Source organism: Tachypleus tridentatus, chromosome 7 (genome assembly GCF_004210375.1).
Source record: "Tachypleus tridentatus isolate NWPU-2018 chromosome 7, ASM421037v1, whole genome shotgun sequence".
Lineage (NCBI taxonomy): Eukaryota > Metazoa > Arthropoda > Merostomata > Xiphosura > Limulidae > Tachypleus > Tachypleus tridentatus.
Genome location: NC_134831.1, coordinates 133686864 through 133701844, shown reverse-complemented (window position 1 = coordinate 133701844; position 14981 = coordinate 133686864). Strand labels below are relative to the sequence as shown.

Genomic DNA, 14981 nt, shown 5'->3' with positions numbered 1-14981 from the left:
ATTAACGAGAACACAGCAGAAGTACTCGAGAATCGTGTCAACCACATACGGTTTGTAACAACCAGTACAAGTATATACCGTACAATGTAGGCATAACATCATAACAACTCCAAACAAATTTGAAATATACATCTTAGTATTACATACTTACAGTGACAGAGTTTGAAATGGATGACAATTGTGTAACGGTTCATTTAACTGGTGAATGCTCATGAGAACTTTCATGGGATTTATGGAAGAGTCGAGCTCGTGCGATAAGAAGAGCTCAGAGGCAAAGTTGTTTGTTCCTTTTGAATATATGTAAGGAAAATTTTGATTTTACTTCACTGTGGTTGTTTATTTTAAGCATTTTAGTGTAACTGATTATAGTTTGAAATTTATTTTAGATAATAATTTTTAAATAATAAATTCAAAATTAAAGTTACTGTGGTTAGATTAGTCTTCCCATTTTCATCGTTATAATACATGTATAATTCACTGATTTGTCACGTAACTAAGAAATAAGCCTAATACCAAGTATAACCACTTTTGATTGAATAGCAGCCTTGCTACAACGTGACATACAATACAAAAGATGCTTGTAGGTGTCCTGGGGGCTTTCTATTATTCAATCATTAATAATGTACGTAATTCATGGAACGAGGTAGGTAGAGGACAGTGATGGTGAATTTATATTTCAACTAGATTGAGTTCCATAAATTGCGATGGTCCTGGAAGATGCCTGAAGTTCCCATCATGTTCCTCAAACTATGCACGCACAATCTGAGCAAGGTGGACGGAAACATTTTCGTCTTTGAAGTTAATGTCTCCATCAGTGTATTCATGAGACATCATTGGATTCACTTAATCAGAAATTATGTACGCTTTACAAGCCTGTTCAATCGTTTTAACCCCCTCGATCGGTCTCCAGCTGCTGGCAGATACAATTCTTTCCAGTGGATTACAGCTCTTTATGGACTTTTATGACAAACGTCATTAAATAGTTGGTCAAAGAAACTGATTTCAGTCAGTGTTTCTACTCGAGTCACCCCATTATCCTACCTATGCTTCGTTATAAAGCTGAGTCACTCATGTGATATATCACAAGGTCAATTTTATTTTATATTTTAAATAGTTTATTTCGTGTATAGGAGGATAATAATTGATAAAAATGTTAATAAATGTTTTGTGTGTTTATTTTTACACGCGTCATGGATATCCAACTATTTTACATAGTGTACAGAACAAGAGAGAGAAAAACCTATAAAAAATAAAAATAAGCAACATATATTTTGATACCCCTGTTACTACATCGTTTTCTATATGAAAGTAATTTACATTTATCTAATTAAGTTCAGGCTCATTCTCTGTTTTCAACGCGTTCTTACCACACTAAGTTAAACAGAGGTACGACAGTTTTGGAATTACATATTGCATTGTATTGAAAGTTTAACTACAATCGCTTCTGCTTTAGGATTAGTTTTCAAGTCTACAGTGAGATTAGAAAAGAACGTTGTAACTTCAGTTACGTGCGATAGTACGTATTCAAAAGATGTTTGAAACTGTGGTTGGTAATAAACCCGCGAGTCATATATCAATTACAATGAATCAGTTTGACATCCCAGACTTTCGTTTCTTTGTTTGGTGTTTTTTTTTTTTTTTAAATTTCGCCCAAAACTACACGAGGGCTGTCTGCGCTAGCCGTCCTTAATTTAGAAGTGTAAGACTAAAGGGAAGACAGCTAGTCATCACCACTCACGGCCAACGCTTGAGCTATTTCTTTACCAACGAATAGTGGAATTGCGTCACTGTATAATGCCCCCATGGCCGAAAAGGCGAGCATATTTGGTGTGACAGGGACTCGAACCCACGACCCTCTGATTACAAATCAAGCGCCCTAACCATCTAGTCATGCCGGGCCTAGACTTAACGTAATCATAATCTCCAGCATCACAAACTAAGGTAGGCATCAGAGCACCATTAGCTCACGCTCACTAGAGATCCAGGAAACATTAAACAAATAACCATACATACATATGTTTTTCCTGAAATACGGGACCAACATATTGATACCCGCAGACATGGCCAACAATGTGAAGACTACCGAAAACACTAACAAACAGTTTGAGAAAAAAAGTTAGAATTACTGTTCGGTATAATCAAAATAAGTAGGCGATAGAACAATTTTAAAATCGGTAGCTTAACACCTGGTGTGATAGGGTTGGCAAGTACACAGAGGTGATGTTAACCAACAAAATTTTAATAAAGATCTCGTGTTTTGTTGTAAAATTCAGTTTAAGCCTTATATGTACGTACGGAGAATTTGGCCCCCATGTGGCACATCGATGTGTCTGTAGACTTACAACGCTAAAAACCGGGTTTCGATTTCTGTGGTGGTCTAGATGTGTTGGAAAAATATTTGGTTTATTTATAATAAGTCTTCAATGAGAAATGTCAAGTGAATAATCCACCAACACGACCTTTTATAGGTATTATATTAACTATATCGTGTATTTTATCTGTAACATATTATTAAGAACAGATGTTGTATAGCCAGGACATTAATGGTTATCACAAGTTCTGAATTATATTCTTCGATCTGCTAAACATTGTGTTTATTCTGCAGTTTTGCACATGCGCATTGTGTCAGGAAAAAAATCAACTGCTGTAGTCGTTGTCACTTGGTTTTAAAATATTGATTTTAAATGTTGGCTTTTAAACGTTGAAAAAATTTAATCATATCGTACTGGTACGATTGTGCTAGCGTGAGAAGATATTGTGTATGTTTTAGAGTTGAGATTTAACTAAATCAATAAATGTTTAATAGCACTCCAGTTGTGTGCCTAATATTGCCTCGCAATGCCCGTTCTCCCCTAACTCTTCGAGAATGAACTCAACTTATGCAGCAAGGCCTCTCTGATTTGGTAAGCCGTGTGACTCCGCGAACGTTGTAGCAGTGAAACCGATCTTTGCTTTTGCCGGTTCGGTTGTAAACCCTGCCTGCATTATTTTTACAATATTATATTGTACGTCTTTAGAATATATTGGCAGTAACTTTTGCAAACAAGATATAAGTCTGTCCGTAATAGTCTCAGCTTTTCAAATCGAAAGGCTGATGATATATGCGTCTGTTTGATCATATCCGCAACTTGACTTTTGAGTGTCTTCATTTCGCCAGTCCTCGGTGAAGAGTAAACATTTGTTTTCAAATATTGAATAATATTAATTACGTCAATATTAAGATCATGGAGACATCTCCCAAGGTCGGTAGAAATGAAACCAAATTGCATTAAAAAACAAAATGTATGAAGATGTGATGAGTGAAAAAATATCTCATTTTGTTTTCATTTAGGGCCTCAGGTGAGTGATTTCAATTTTCATTTTTAGTTTTAGATTTAAACTTACACAGTTTAGCGTTTTGGTAAAGAGTCACTACTTAATATTAACTTTTGAAAAGCTGAATTGATAATAGCATTATGAATCCTGCTGTTCAAACGTTAAAGACCGGAACTTTAAGATATGCACTCTTTTATTTTCATCTTTAACAATCTGGACGTGCGTTTGGATAGGAAATTGAAGAGTTATATCCATAAAATGTGAGTTTCTTTTACATTTAACACTATTATTGTTTAATGTACCGTTTAAAAGATTCGAGAGACAAACATTTGGTTGATAAAGTGAATAATAAGTATAAGTGTCGCTTTTATTTTACAATTTGTATTTACGTACATATATATATATAGTGACGTAAGACCTTAAACTGAAAGTAATATAATTGGTTTAATATACGTTAAGTGAACGTTAATGTCAAGAAAATGTAGTTTTGAAAGCCAGAAATCTCTTAAAGTTGTAAAATCAGTCAATACAACTTAGCCCATGCTCCATGTTCTAGCTTTTGCTCGTTTGCTTCTGGAGCACACAAAGCTACAGAATGGGTTTAATGTGCTGTGCCCAACATGGGTATCGAGAGACGAATTTTAGCGTTACAAGTTCGCAGACTTATCGCTGATACGCTGAGTGGAGGAGGGGTGGGGCTGCTGCAGCTTTATTAGGTTTTGCAACAAATGTGTTATTTAAGTTATATTAACACTCCTACGAAAAGACGTTTCTAGTCCTGATTTCTCCAAGCCCGTTCTCCTGGCTGTGGTTTCGCTAGATAGTAGATAGGGACAGTGGGAATCTCGTTAATCCATTCATTAATGGATTTAAATGGTAATTTTATTTAAATACAAAATTATTAGCCTAATATTAATAACCTTTCAAGTTGCTCTGGGGCCTATTAGGCCCCACTTTTCGTAGGAGTGTTAAATAAAAGACAAACTGGTGTAGCAACTCTTTCTCCTCATTTTAAAGTGGCACATATGGTAAAAGATTGAAACGACCTGACGAATGTAGCGACTTTCGAATACTCTCGACATCGTAAAACTGTGAACTGAATATATATTGGAATACAAGCAAGCGCTGAAGAGATTATTTCATAAAATAAAACATCTGGAGTGAATTTGAAATTTATTTTGTGTTAGTGGCTGAACAATGTATTGTGCATCAGATAATGTTACATGCCAAAGAAGGTATATTTGAGGTGACCATTTCAAATACTAAACTTTAAACCAAACGTTAAAAAAAGTATTACGGATAAAAATTAATTATTATTGTCTTTCATGTGAGTTAGGGATTTTATACCATTAAAGAAATGTCAAGTTTTAGGTACTTAAAGAAATATTGAAACATGTCTTTGATGTTTTGTGTCAGTGTTACTTCATCGTATAAGTAATCAAAATTAAGTGAATAATGCTATGATATTTCGTTATTAACAAAACACGTCTTTTTCATATTTATTTATTGTCAACAAATCTAGCATCTGGAGAATGATCAGCTATAAACATATGTAAAATGTTATTAAAACACGTAAAAAAGATAAGTAAAAATTATATTAAAAAGATATTAACTGGTCAGTTTTAGGGAAAACTCCTAAAACGTTTTAATACCGTCTGAGCTCATGAAGGTTTTTACCACTTGATTTGTGTCGAAGTATCTTGCTTGTACGATAAACAACACAAGTAGAGAAAACGATTTACTGCCTAATGAGTTGTTGGAAGGAATAATTTAATTGTTTGATGATTTTATTTGTCAGAAGCAAAAAGAGAAAAAGCTTATTATTGCTAGGCGGACATTTGGAGAATCTGTTCTTTCACACAGGGAAACACCTGTACTGATAGAATCAACTTTATTGCTGCTAGTAAAACTTTAGATGGTTTCGCTGCTCATTAAGGTTGGTTTCATTTGCAGAGATGGAAACGCTGGCAGAGAAAGGATTAATATTTTTATTAGAAGCTGAATATTTCGAAGGTTTTATTTGCTCACTTATGGACGACATTATCTCTTCAGGAAAGTATTTTTGATTAACTTTTATGGTTTCAACTAGGACGCCATTGGTCCCGTCTCGCCCAATGAGGAACTCCAGGTGTTTATAAAATATTCAACTTGGTAAAAAGAATCTTTGAGTAAAGGATGCATTAGAAGTTCATGAATTCCTTTGAAACAAACTACTCTTTCATGAGGGTTTTAAAATGTAATCAATATTAGAGCTTCATTCGTTTATACAGATGCATTTATTATTAACATGTAAAGTATAACAGTAGCAAAATGTTTGTGGTATAGGACGTTGTCAGAGCTAATGATATATATATGAATAACAACTCAGCATTACCTAAAGCCATGGATTCGTTAGTCTAAATAGCTTATAGGCGCTATTTCTTTGGTTTGGAGAAACAACAGCGACAACGTGCAAAATATACCACGATATTTTGAAATTTCCACACAAATAATGTAAAAAGTAATAAATAATTAGATGATGACGTAATAAATAATTAGATGATGACGTATCTTGGTTCTTATTCCTTGATCTACTTATCAGAAAGTTTCCATTGTTTCACCGTTCTTTGGACTTATTGAATAGAAAAACTTTGGTTTTAAATGTACACGACAACGAGTTCAAAACCCTGCCTTATTTTTGTTTATTTCTTTCGGACTACTTTTATATTTTAAGATCTTAATGTATTGTTACAGTGACATTAAATTCTACGTTGACCAGTTTTTATCTGTTGCATTCTATCCCGGAGTGTCTAGAATTAGATAACATTAAGGAATTTATAAACAAAAGTTGTCCAGGATTACATTCTGTACGTTTGTATCTTTAAAAAGAGATTAGAAACCTTCGTCGAAGGAGTTGTCTTCTGTAATAGTGTTTGCTGGTATTTTGTAACACCAGAAGCTTGTTATAGTTGAACAATGCGCAGGAGTGGCTAATGTTATCTTTAAGTTATGCGCGTTAGTTTTTTTCTCATTAAAATAGAAAAAAAAAACTCGTTTGAAAAGTTAACACAATGGTACCTTGATACGGAAGTTGACTTGCGAGACACTAGATTTCAAACGTTGTTTCCCGATTAGATTACCTATGCATCACGTATTTCTCTTGAGAATCATGGTTCACTAAACATACGACATGAACCATGATGACATTTTGTGTTTTATTTCACGAATCTGGTGTTAATAGTCAATTATGTTTTAATCACCATTTTTATGTATTTTCATATGGTGTACTTTTCCTCTTTTAAGTCCCTCGCTGGTACAGCGATAAATCTACGGATCTACAACGCTAAAATGAGGGTTCCGATTCCCCTAAGTGGACTCAGCTGATAGCTCGATGTGGTTTTGCTATAAAAACACAGACACACTTCTTTTAATTTGAATATATTAAAATCCTACAACGTCGTCTAGCGACAACCAAAAGAATTATATATAATGCTGCTGTTCATTCAGAGAAGAATTGTTTTTCCCATCATATACGGTCTAAAGAATGTCAAAATAATTATAATTATATAACCTTTTATATGTAACTATTGTAAATTTTCTATGACTTGCGTTAAGTAATAAAGTTGATTAAAATGTACCGCATTTTAAAGATGAATATAAGTTTGACTTAGTGATTGTTTCTCCTCGTGCATTAGAATTAAAATGTATTGGCCGTTAGTGTAATTTAAGTTTAAAATAAAGTGCTTTTTTATGTTTTCTTTCTTTTTTTTCTCTATGTGTTTCGAGAGAGATAAGATATGTACCTCCTCCCTACTTCTACGCACTCGAACTTGTATTGCTTGAACGGGTATCAACGTTTTTACTTGTTCAACAGTGCAGTTTTACTTTGTATTCATTCCAACTGAGACATCGTGGTATAGTTTGTAGGTCTTTCTTGTGTGATAAACAGCACATAACACGATTTTAGAAGAGGACATTGGGGAGGGGGCTGTTCTTACTCTAAATAAAAATAGTTCACTATACCCACTGGTATGTGTGACGGGAAATTTATAATACTGACCTAATATAGCCACATGTTAGATTATATTTGATAACAGCACATTTTTTCCCCTTCTTTTTATAATTAATGAGTTTAGGAAAACACTTGGTCTGGCCTAAAGCTATCTAGAATCGGTTCACGTGCCACCTTTCATCACTTCGGGCCTCTGACCGCACGAGCTGATCAATATTCAGGCACGTGACGGTTTTTGTGTGTTGCTAAGCAATTTAATATCGTAGTTCACATCTTGTTTATAATTCGGAATGAGTGTGGTATATATTTACAAGCAATTTGTGTGTGTGTGTGTTATTTCTAAGGAAGCAATGGATCATACGTACTATATTATTTTGTGTTTGCAGAGGCTTGGCGGCAAGCCTGAAGGTTTATAACGCTAAACAACCGGGTTTACATACTTATGGCAGGCAAAACACAGATAGCCCAATTTTCCTGCTTGGACAATCGTAAGTCTATGGATTTACAATGCTATAATTAGGCGTTCGATTCCTTTCAGCGGACGCAGCAGATAGCCCGATGTGGCTTTGCTATAAGGCAAACAAACAGATAGCCCAATGCGTAACATTGTGATTAATAACAAAAAAAATCAAATATTGAAACTAATTTTTTTATAGAATAAACATGATCGGTTTTACGGAGTACACTAATATTAAACTGTTTATTTTCTAAACTTAACAGTTTAAATGGTGAAAACATGTGAAGTATGAGAAACCAAATGGTCTAACTTTCGCGGTAAAAACAAGTTTGTTTTTGTTCTTATTGTTCAAAATTTGTTTACATCAGAGTTCAAATATGAAATGTGTAAACCCATTCTATCTTTTGTTTCACACAACTTTCACATATCTCTGACTTCAAATTCGAAATGGGATTAAATGAAGAGGAACATGAAGAGAAAACAAACAAACAAACCAGCAGCTGATGTGATGCTTGTGACTCCTATGTAACCGCGACTATTTTTATGAAACTTTCCATTTTGACTCTCTTATAAGCTCTGAAAGAGTGAGATTTTGTACTGGTTCGTATAAAGTGTTCTCTGTTCTGTAATTCATCGAGACAGGCTAACTCGAGAATTTATCTTGTGAGATTTCAGTACTAAATGTGTACACGAATTTAGCCTATCTAGTTGGTTGAACCTAAGAGGCTTATTGACCAACAGACAAACTATATACGAATACGACAAGGTTTACTGATGTTATGTTTTACTGATTGAAGGTGTTATTTATCGGTTGCCTCTGGTTCGTTCGTCTTAATGTTAATATGTTGTGTCAAAGTTCATTGAAGCAATGGAGATAGATCCACATCTCTTTCTCTCGTTTCGGCTAGTCACACATGTTGATAAGACAAAAAACAAGAATAACAATCTGCAATGATAAAAACACGAACAGTGTGTTTCTAGATAGACACTGCCCTGATTATTTCCATGTTTTTATGAAATAACACCTTTCAATACAGTAATAAACCAAACTTTCGTTTGTAACTTTTTGAAATTGATTACAAAATGACCATGTTTATTTTCCATTTCATAAAACGTACAGTATGTGTTATTGTAAGAAACGTTTTATACCAACACTCAAGAACAATGAAAATAACAGCCTTTATCTGGTTCAATTTCCATCATCCCCCGCTTGATACAGCGGTAAGTCTAAGGATTTACAACGCTAAAATCAGGGGTTCGATTTCGGTGGACTCAGCAGATAGCTCGATGTGGCTTTGCAATAAGAAAACACACACAGTCAACTCCCATCGTACACTAACAAGTAACCTAAAACATACCAAGCAGCATTCGATCTGATATCGTTATAACTCAGTATTGACCAGTGAACATAAAGAATATAAACGGTTGTTGTATTTCCAAAATAGCCCCTACTAGTACAGTGGCAAGTCTACGGATTTACAATGCTAAAATCAGGGGTTCGAATCCTTTCGGTGGGCTCATCAGATAACCTGATGTGGCTTTGCTATAAGAAAACACAAACATTTCCAAGATATCTTTCACAAATTCAAACATAAAAATAGTGTCAAAACGTTGTTTAGTGTAGCGTTTTATCTCATTTAAATATGATATATACTACTATTTTGACCGTTTTTCGATACCCGTAGACAGAGCACAGATAACCCCTTGTGTAGCTTTGTGCTTAACTTCAAACAAACAAACTTCTCAGGATAAATGCCATCGTTCATCGAATTTTAATGGACCAAAAATGATATATTCCTGTTTATTTAAATATGTACAATTACTTTGGTGAAATTAAAATAATTATAGCATTGGATAAGGTAACGTCCGTGTGTATTTCATCGAAAGTCAAGTATCAAAACTTATATTCTGTTCGACTACAGTACAAGCCTAGAATCCTGTTCGTAGGACGGGTATAAATTTGTACTACTTTAAAGAAGAGACCCAAACTTCACCCGTATGGTGCTTTTTCATTTTTTCGTCTTTACGACGATATATTACCTTCAAAAAGTGTTTCAAGTGAATACATTTACGTTGAAACATATTACAAAAGTTCTAATGCGGTTGTAAGAAAAAGGAAAAAAAAATTTTTTTTGGCTAACCTGCTGTTGTATTTTTGTTGTGACGTATCAGTACTTAGTGTTGATTATTCTCTAAGCAGTAGCCTGTTAAATAACTGGATATAATAAAAATTATGCGAAAAACTATCTTCAAACTTAAGTATGAAATAGCCCCTCCCTGATAAGTTGATGGATTATGACAATAAAACTTTTGGTTTCAATACCTGCGGTAAGCAGAGCACAGATACCCCATCGTGTATCTGTGGACATAACAACAACTGAACTGTTAAAGAAGAAATAATGTCGTTTACTATAAAATTTGTCCAGGAGTGAACTTCCATGTTCTCGCTGAACGAAACATTGTGTTATCCAAACAAATCAGAATTCTCATGTGTTGGAATGGTGTGAATGTGTTATTGATTAAACAAAGATTCCTTTTTAAATGTGTGTGTTTTTGCACGTGAGTATATATATTTTTACAAGTACAAACATACACGTATATATTACTTGTATATTTACCAGTGTAAATACAGATACACGTTGTTAGGAGTGTGTAAATAGTTGGTCATGGTTCAGTAAATGTATTTCTCGTACAACTGTTTTTAAGGAGGTATTACAAACTTGTTCCATTAACATCATTGGTAATAACACAGTATACATCATATTTCTGACCATTAAATATAGTTGTACAGAAATTTCAAGTATGCGAGCATTTATTCTTTTCTTATAGGCATGATAGGGCAGGGAGGTCACGTGACTGTATGACGCACTCTGCATTACATTCGTGATTGGTTGTAGGGGTCTTTTTATTTGTCAATGTTATTGTCGAAATGAACTAATGAAACAATGAAAGAACATTATAAATGATAGCGTATTAAAATGGAGCGCTAAGCAAAACGAAACCTAATTTCTTCCAACATACAAGTGTGTAATCTCGTAGAGTTCTCACTGTAGCGTGACTGAAATAGTTCTTCAGACGTTTGGAAGCAATTTGTTCACAGAGTTGTACGTTTGCTAAAGCATCAGAGACAAAATACACTGTAAAAACAGTTAAGCTTCTAAACGTCTAGCTATTTGTATCTTTAGTCAAATTTATTATATTCTACAGTCAAGCAGTCTCAACCTTAAGTTATGCATGAAAACTTTTTGCATATTGTGTAAATAAGTGACTGCAAGCTTATAAATAATGCTGTTTTCTTTTTTATTTTCCAACTTAGAATTCAAAAGAGCTTTGAATGATCAATTATTTAGAATTTAGGCACTAAGCTACACAATGGGCTGTCGGTGCTCTGCTCACCATAGGTATTGAAACCCAGTTTCTAGTGGCGTGAGTCCGCAGACACATCGTCATGCCACTAGGGAAGGACGAGTTAAAAAAGAGATTGAATATAACTGTTTTGTAAAATAAACCCTCAGTGCCATTAGATGTAGTATAAAAAGAAAAACACAGGATACATGTAAATTTACTTTGTTATATAAAGTTAATAAAAGGGGATTTCTGATAAGTAAAGGCAGAAGTTTTAATCATACAGGTAAAATGTTTAGGTTTGCTACATACGAGGTTAAGTACAAGTCTTCCGGATTAAAGTTATGTAATTTCGTGATTAACGAAAGGTTATCTTATGACATGAAAAGTTGATTTCCTTATATGTATTTGTAAAGTAAACCCAACTAAACGCCAACAAAAACTGCATAACACACAACGTGAAACCGCAATTGGGATGTACCTCCGCATGGGGGGAAAGCTGTGGCAAAAAAACGCCCGTAAAACCAGCAAAACTGAAAATGTGTATGCACCCCTGTATAAGACTAATGAACCTCCGTACCAGTTTTGGTGAAGATCCATCCACATCCTATGTTGTAGTTACATGGACATATACAACAGACAGTACTATTGTATTTATATAGATAACAGTCTTTGATTGGAGGAAAAACAAGCGTCTACAGAGGTGACAGTGTTAGTATAACTAGTATAGTTTTGTGTTAGTGAAAACGTCACTCTGTAAATTAAAATAGACAACAGATCCTGAGGTAGTAAATAGGTTTTTCTAAGGCCCGTTGGCTGTTGCTGTTTCAAATTTACATCTCATAAAAATTACATATATAAGTCTGTTTGTAAAATTAGGCCACACAAGTTGTTAAAGAAAAAATAAGAATTTTTATATTAGTTCGCTGTCAGAAGAATTAGTGTTCTACATTCTATGACACGGAAGGTGTTTGTAATTTACTTTTATTGTAGGTTAAACAACAGTGTGAGCTTCGAAAAAAAAGTTACACCTGAAAAGCTTCTTTCTCTTATTTGTGGTTAAAGTCGATGTTTTTAGTTGTGACTAAACTACCCTTATTAATAGATCTAAAATTTGACATACGACTCAGCCTTCTTTTTTTTTCGGGGGGGGGGGGTGAATTAGGAATAGGTTTTGTTAATACATTTTTAAGTGCATGAAATATTACCATTGTAATGTCCTGGGTTATACAATAATATTACCATTGTAATGTGAATTAGGAATAGGTTTTGTTAATACATTTTTAAGTGCATGAAATATTACCATTGTAATGTCCTGGGTTATACAATAATATTACCATTGTAATGTCCTGGGTTATACAATAATATTACCATTGTAATGCCCTGGGTTATACAATAATATTACCATTGTAATGTCCTGGGTTATACAATAATATTACCACTGTAATGCCCTGGGTTATCTGATAATATTGTCATTCAAGGATAAACGTATTTCACAAATGCAGTATTGTGGTAAAACCTAAACCTACAAATAATGTACATTTCTCAATGGATATTTTCTCTCTATCTAAAATATACCTCTGACCAGTAGTGAAATCGAGGTTTCCTATGCGAACTGGGAACATCAAGTTTAAGTGTTTTATTAACATTTAAAATTGTACTGTATACGGATGAATTAGACATGCCTTAAGGGAAACATTATTGAGTTTTCGTTTTTTAAATTGGTGTACTTTGTTATATACTGACAGCTGTTCGAGTTTCTTGGAAGCATTGTTACAGGTATTACCCATAAGCAACATGAAGCGTTAATATGAACTTCTGGGAATTAGAACCAGCGATAAGTTGAGTGACCACGTTACACCACTAGATGGCAGTTTGTTAGCGACTGGGAAATATTTTGGGTATTACAAAATATTTGAAAAAGTTGTCTTCACTGATGTTATTAGTTATAACTAAAAATACTTCATGGTTATACTGCTCCAAGATAAAAACAAATAATATTTTCCTTATTTTATCACATTAGCCAAGCTTGAGTTTATTACTGTTATTATTATCAGATACCCCCCCTTCAAAAAACCAATATTTACGGTAGTTTTCATGCATTTTCTCTGTTTATAATTTTCACGCACGGCGTTTAAGCTACGCTTTTTTGCAGACACTATCTGTTAGATCGCTAAATTTTAGCCTATTTCATAAATATTTACGAGGTCTGACAAATAACTTCTCACAGACTTAACTTCATTTAATAAAACTTCTCGTCAAGCTAACAATAAAGTAAAGTAATGGGTATTATAAAAGTGTACAAGGTATGAAACAGTTATGAGTGTTCAGTGTATTACATTTTTTTACAATGTGGACAAAGAAACTCGTAAAATAAAGAATATTATTCGCACAAGTAGCTAAAAGATGTTTCTAATAGTCTACATAGGAACAGAAGATAAATTGTTGCAAAGTAAGAGTGAAGTTCTAATGAAGGTACACTTAGCTGGCAGTACAGAAATGCCTGATTGCATGTACATAAAGTGATAAACATGTGGTTTTTAATGAGCTGTATTTGTATATTTTAGACCTAAATAAGTCGAGAAAGCCCATATCGATTGTATTTAGGGTAATGCTAATTTTTTTTAGGAAATTAAATGTGGGTTAAATGTTTTATGTTTGAAAAAACAAACAAACTAAAGCTGGAATCGAAGCCAGTCTTTATGTGATGACACAGATATTATACCATGGTGTAACATACTCTTTTAATTAAAAAGTTGAACTAAGCAAAACAAGAAAAAAAACAGATAAGTTGGTTCTGAATGGAAAACCAGTAAGCAATCCATAATCCTTGGACAAAGATCTTTCTAACTATATAAGATTTGTAGCATTTGGTCAAGCAATTTCCGAGAAAAGTTCGAAACAAACAAATCGATAAACGTTATTATTCATACAAATTATCTGTAAGCACAAAGCTACACCATGGACTACCCATGTTTTCCTAACCGCGGGTATCGAACTCTGATTTTTAGCGTTATAGGCTCTCAGACTTAACGCTGAGTCACTGAAGAACCTTAAGTTTAGAATGATTAAAAGGACTCTGGGGCTATTAAGAAACATTAAATATCTGAGTTCATTAAAAAACTATTATGATTAGTTTCGTTATAATGAGAAAACATAATAATTTGCGTTACTTATTATAGAATTCTTGCCATCAAGAAAACGTGTTTAATACACATTAGATTATGCAGTTCTTTAAGTAAATAATTCAGCACGTTATAATAAAACGGGCGTAGCAGTTGTAAACTTCTCACAACCAAAACATTAAATGTACCATGCGGGAAACAGTAAATATAATAATATGAACGTGGTGGAACTGATTAATTAATATAATCATACGGTAGTGGAAAAAGTAAAGATATTGTAATTTAGTGCTTGACTACACATATAAATATACATGTTCAACCACCATTAAACAGAAATTCAGTAAGTTCGTATATGTGGGAACAAAAGATTGGTTTGGTTTGAATTTCGCGCAAAGCTACATGAGGGCTATCTGCGCTAGCCGTCCCTAATTTAGCAGTGTAAGACTAGAGGGAAAGCAGCTAGTCATCACCATCACGAGGGCTACCTGCGCTAGTCGTCCCTAATTTAGCAGTGTAAGACTAGAGGGAAGACAGCTAGTCATCACCACCCAACGCCAACTTTTGGGCTACTCTTTTATCAACGAATAGTGGGATTGACGGTACATTATAACGCCCCCACAGCTGAAAGGGCGAGCATGTTTGATGTGACGGGGATTTGAAGTTGCGACCCTCGGAGTACGAGTTGAGTGCCTTAACCACCTAGGAACAAAAGAAACATACAGTTTGTGTATGTAAAGAAGCTATTTCC

General features: G+C 34.1%; 1 protein-coding gene across 1 annotated transcript in view; it reads left to right on the top strand.

Annotated features, from left to right (window-relative positions):
* Positions 1-2934: 2934 nt before the first annotated feature.
* LOC143256640 (uncharacterized) overlaps positions 2935-14981 on the top strand; it is an 89548-nt gene continuing 77501 nt past the window's right edge. The window contains exon 1 of the mRNA XM_076514115.1: positions 2935-3339. The gene's annotated coding sequence lies outside the window, so the exon portion shown is untranslated. The remainder of the gene's footprint in view (positions 3340-14981) is intronic.